Here is a 5,601-nt window from a genome sequence, read left to right on the forward strand (position 1 = left end):
AGTTTTACTAAGAGATAGAAACAAACATTTGAACAAATGGAGAGATTACAAAATCAATCGTTTAATGACAAATGATGGGATCCCCATTTTTCCATGAGATAGTACTTCTCCCAATTTTTTGGTCCCACTTGTACATATAAACTTTTAGGGATATAGGGAATTCCCTGGCGGTCCAGTGGTTAGGACTCTGTGCTTTCACTGCCGAGAGGGCCCGGGTTCCTTCCCTGGTCGGGGAACTAAGATCCCGCAAGCCGCATGGCACGGCCAAGGCCAGAAAAAATAAAAAATAAAAAAACTTTTAGGGATATAGATGAAATAACCATAAATCTATTACTCATTTATTTATATTATTTTAAATACCCTCACTACTTAAAATCACAAATAAGAAATTTTAGATTGATGAACTTAAAATATTTCTTTTTCTCATCAGTGAAGGAAAAAAACTATTTAAACTGTTTCCATTGCAACTTCTACATGGCATCTTTGTCATGGTTAGAGCTCCTTTTTATCATCTCACAAAAACAGATGTGCACGGCTCTCTCTCTGGGGGAACTACTTAAGAGGAAGAAGGTAACAGAAAACCTAAAGGAGGCTCTGAGGGGAGATCAGGAGGAAGAAACGAAGTCTCCGGCTCAAAACGCCTGTGCAGACAGTGCTTGGATAAGGCATTTCCTGGCACCAGCCTCCTGGGTCTGATACACCACCTCAGTGCTCACTTAGATGTTACATTTTGTTTGGGAAGCCAAAGGAATGTCCTGATTTTTACTAGTTCCATCCATGACTCTTTACCTTAACTTACAGAAGATGCTGTGACATATCCATTCTTCTTAATCTCGGTTTTTACCCAGTCACCTGAGTATAAATGGCTTTGAGACCTTTTCCCAGTAAGAAAATCTCCAGAATCCCCCAAGAAAAAACAATGTTCCTTTTACCATAACTGTAATAATCATCAATCTTAGAACACTCAGAAATAGAGTAGCCTTGGCTGCACAGACCAGAGGCAGAGCCCTAGGCCACTTGGTCCACGGGGGGACCCGGGCCCCACCAGGTGGGAGGAAGGAAATTGGAGTGTGAGAGGTGCCCCCCGGGTCCCAGATGCACCTGGATGAACCCACAGTATTTTCTTTATTGCCGTGGAGCCTGAGAGGATTACAAAAGTGTGTCTGGTGAAGTAGGGCCAGGGGACTGGGGTGGGGGAGATTAGGGACAGTGGGTTAAACTAGAGATGAGGGAGGTTTAGGGAGCCCTCTGCCACTGTGACCGTGAGCCCTGGTGGACAATGCCGTGACCACTGTGCAGTCCGCGTCCTGGAGATCAGGTGATGGGGTGTGTTCTGAGAACCGACTGAGACTGGGGAAAAAAAGAGAAAAGAAAGCCTTGATGTTGCTCTTTTCATGTAATTACAGTGCAATGTCTGTGGGTCTACTTCTAGATATAATAATTCAAACCTAATGAGAGTTTACTGAACAAGGCTCTATAGCCAATATATTATCAGCTATTTTCTCCTCTTTTACAGGAGAAAGTGGGTTGTCATAACGTTACAGTGAGTGTAATTTTGTAATGATGGAGTGAGAAAATCACTTTCCTACTGCCCTAGCATGCTTCTACATACACAGACACTTAAAATGGAGCTTTAAATGGAAGTGGGCTGTAACTAATTCAAACATATATGTTGTCTGCCCTAGGAATACCTGCTGTGAATCTAAGTTTGTGGAACCATCAGACCACACGGTGCGAGAGAGCATGGGTTTCAGGATCAGACACACCTGAATTAGCAACCAGACTCTGTCACTTACTAGCCGTGTGACCCTGGGTGAGTTACTTAATCTCTCTAAGTCTCAGGTTCTTCATCTGAAAAACCAGGAATAGTGCTGACCTACCAGCGGTGTTGTTTTTCCTGGAAAAGTAACTGAAAAATTCTGCTTATTTGTCCAACTTCCTTTCCCTCTCTGCAAATAAAGGCCAAAGAGGGCTTCCCTGGTGGCGCAGTGGTTAAGAATCCACCTGCCAATGCAGGGGACACGGGTTTGAGCCCTGGTCCGGGAAGATGCCATATGCCACGGAGCAACTAAGCCTGTGCGCCACAACTATTGAGCCTGTGCTCTAGAGCCCGTGGGCCACAACTACTGAGCTTGCATGCCACAACTACTGAAGCCCACGCGCCTAGAGCCCATGCTCCGCAACGAGAGAAGCCACCACAATGAGAAGCCTGAGCACTGCAACAAAGAGTAGCCCCTGCTCGCTGCAACTAGAGAAAAGCCCGCACGCAGCAACGAAGACCCAATGCAGCAAAAAGTAAATAAACTAAATTAAAAAAAAAAAAAAAAAAAAAAGGCCAAGGAATAAGTAGTGTATGCCAAGTGCCAATGCCCAATTAATTGCAGATACATTTTCTTTCCCCTGTGGAAGAATGTTGTTTGTCTTTCATTAAAAACTATAGCTGGGTTTAAAATAAGATATCTTCAAGTGTTAGAACCATATAAAACTCTTTCTTTTTAACTTTTGGCTGAAAATGACAACCACTCAATTATACACAAAAGTTTAATGTAAAAGGGTTCAAACAAAATAACAATACAGTGACAAAGTGATGTGGAAACTGGATTTCAAAAGAAAAAAAGATCAATCACACATGCGTCAAACAATACAAAATCAAAGTAATGGACAAAAATAAAAATTTTACTTTAATTATAACTGAAAAACTAAAATAAAAAAATCCAAGTTTCAAAATTTTCTAAAGAATACATATAACTGCATAATCAAATGATTATTTTTTTGCTTGAATAGGATGTACAACCATTTTTTAAAACAGTGGATATAAACATTGCATATTTAAAAGATTGCATATCCTACATTTTAGTTAAAAATTGAAATTAAAAATAATGTAATATTCAAAAAATGAGAATATTTTGCTATTAAACTATTCCACTGCCAGAGATAAATTCTGATCTGAAATGATGGCCCCAGGAAGTTGAGTCAAGCCAGTTGATTACATCCTGTGAAGTCCCCTCTCTCTGGCCCCCAAATCCGGGCAGGGCTAGGATTTGGCTCTGGCTTTGATCCTATTGGGGGTGATGGAGGCAACAGAAGCTGTCTCTCTAGGAAATTCTTGATCCTGGCCCTTCTCTGATTTAGAAACAAACTTCAACCGGGTTAGGTGAAGGTATCAGAGAAAAAATGAAAACTTCTACTCTCTGCTGACTCTCCTGAAAATGTTCACGTTGTCTCAGTCAAGCTATAGCACAATAAAGAGGCATTTTGCTTCAAAATCATGTACTGATAAATATTTGTTGCATAGACCTGAGTTGGATATTGTCTGCCTTATGTATCACATTATGTTGATCTTAGATACACAACTCCATCGGTGTTTGTCCTAAAAATCTTCAGTTAATGTTCGAATGTGTCACTAAAAGTTTTTATTTCAATTTTAGAATTTCATTTCATTGGTGGAGAGTAATTCATGAATTTAAACCTCATTTGGTGGAAAATAATTTACATATATATTACTTTTTCCATTTTAATGGCTTTTTTCCCAAAGCCTGCCCCAATATTTGAACTTGTCCTTGGTAGTTATTTAAGATACTGTGAGGGTTCCAGGACACTGAAGCCCTGGGTCCAGACCGTAGTGATTAGAGACACATTTTGAGATTTCTTCCCAGCTGTCTTCTTGAAGAACACCTCTCTCCCTCGGCCAACTAGAGTACCAGCCCTGGGCCCTTCTTTCCTATGTTTATACCATATAAACCCAACCCTCCTTGATTAGGTAAAAGGTGGACACCTGATCCATGAACCAGACAAGTCTGATTATTTTTCTCTTGAGAATTTGAACTGAGAGACACCGGCTGGTGGTCAGGTGCCGGTGGTCATTAGCGCTTCAAGGTCTTGTGGAATGAGAGGCTATGACAGTTATTAAGGGCCGTGCATGCGAGGTGCTCACACAGAGACCAGTCTGCAGGGAGAGACTGGACAAGGCAGGAGAAACAGAAACTGTAGGCGAGAGAACTTGCGACCCAAGAACAGCTGCATAGTCCCGAAGCCTTTTCAGTTTCCAAGTCTAATTCCCCATGGGGCTCGACTCTCCTTCCTGTCTTGAATCCCATGAGGAGCTGCTGTAAAATAAATCCTCACTTACGTGTAGTGGCCAGAGCGAGGTTCTGTTCCTTGCAACCAAATGAGCCCTACGACCGAGCGAGGCCTTATTGTTTTAGAAATTCTACACGTTTCACTCCATTGACAGCAAGGGAGCATTTGATAATGGCATCTTCTTTGAAATACTTCCACCAAAGAGCTGTGGATTCACTCTTCTGAGAATAATGACATTTACAACTCAATGTTAATTACACTACTGGATTCGATATATATGGCCTTAGAGAAAATCAGACCATCATATTTTATAACTTAATTCCTTTGTGGAGAGTGAGTTGTAAAATTATGACTCGCTTTTCAGTGTGAAGATACTCCACTTTCCTTGAAGAAGAACGGCGGCTGTTGAAGGGCTTTGCCTCCTCCTGGCATCTGTTAACGTTTACCATCTTCCCCAAGCAGTAGGCCTGTTCCGTTTCATGGTGATTTTCTCCTTCTAAACATTGCTAAATGAGTTCTGGGGGCCTTAGCATTTTTGTCCAGCTTCAACTTATTTGGGACCCGGCAAAGGACTATTTCTGATAGAAAGCCAGTTCATTTACCTTTTAACCTAAGGGATAGGTAAAAGTAAAATGAACTTGGGGAGATACAGAAATAGGAGAGTGAAAAATACGTGATAAAAATAATTGTGGTAAAGAGATGAGTTAAGAATTCACCTTGTGGGGAAAATACACATGACTGCACAGGTTCTGAAGAAGTCCTTAGAGCCAAATGGAATAGCTTGAAGTTTCCTACGTGCTCACTTGCCTTCACTTGGACATCTCTACAGAAACGGTCTTTCACAGCCAAGGTGTGTGCTATTTTTAACAGCCACGATTAGGATGCTTCCAGCCTTGTCCTGGTGGAAACAGTCCACTCTCTGTCCCTCTACTTCTCTTATTAATGAATAATAGTATAGCAAGAGCAGGAAATGTGATGGTTACAAACAGGCTCTAAAGCCAGACTGCCTGGTTTTCGACTCCAGCTCCACCACTGAACAGCTGTGTGACCTTGCAAGTTACTTCACCTCTCTGTGCCTCTCTGTGTTTTAATATGTAAAATGGGAGAATACTGGCACCTACCTCACAAGAAGGATGTGAGAAGTAAATGGGTCCCGCTGTATTGTATGTGCTCAAGAAAGTCAGCTGTCGTTGTGAGGGTTGTCGTTAGTATTATTTGAGCAAGTCAAGCCTAGGCGGCATGAAAGAGAATGGAAAGTTGAGTCATAATCTCCCAACAGGAGTTTACTCTTTCTACTGGATGACATAAGTGAGGGGAACCAGGGCCATGAAGTCAGGCTTTACTTCTTTTTTTTTCCTGTTGATTTTATTTATTTACTTTTTTAACATCTTTATTACAGTACAATTGCTTTACAATGGTTAGTTTCTGCTTTATAATAAAGTGAATCAGTTATACATATACATATGTCCCCATATCCCCTCCCTCTTGTGTCTCCCTCCCCCCTCCCTATCCCACCCCTCT

At 41.5% G+C, this 5,601-nt stretch overlaps 1 non-coding gene across 1 annotated transcript; it reads left to right on the plus strand.

Moving 5' to 3' along the window:
* The first annotated feature begins 1,270 nt into the window (after positions 1-1,270).
* LOC137764477 (small Cajal body-specific RNA 18) lies at positions 1,271-1,353 on the plus strand. Its single transcript, XR_011073982.1, has one exon. It is a non-coding gene; the product is annotated as a small Cajal body-specific RNA 18 (non-coding RNA).
* The last annotated feature ends 4,248 nt before the right edge of the window (positions 1,354-5,601 follow it).

Source organism: Eschrichtius robustus, chromosome 4 (assembly GCF_028021215.1).
Source record: "Eschrichtius robustus isolate mEscRob2 chromosome 4, mEscRob2.pri, whole genome shotgun sequence".
NCBI lineage: Eukaryota > Metazoa > Chordata > Mammalia > Artiodactyla > Eschrichtiidae > Eschrichtius > Eschrichtius robustus.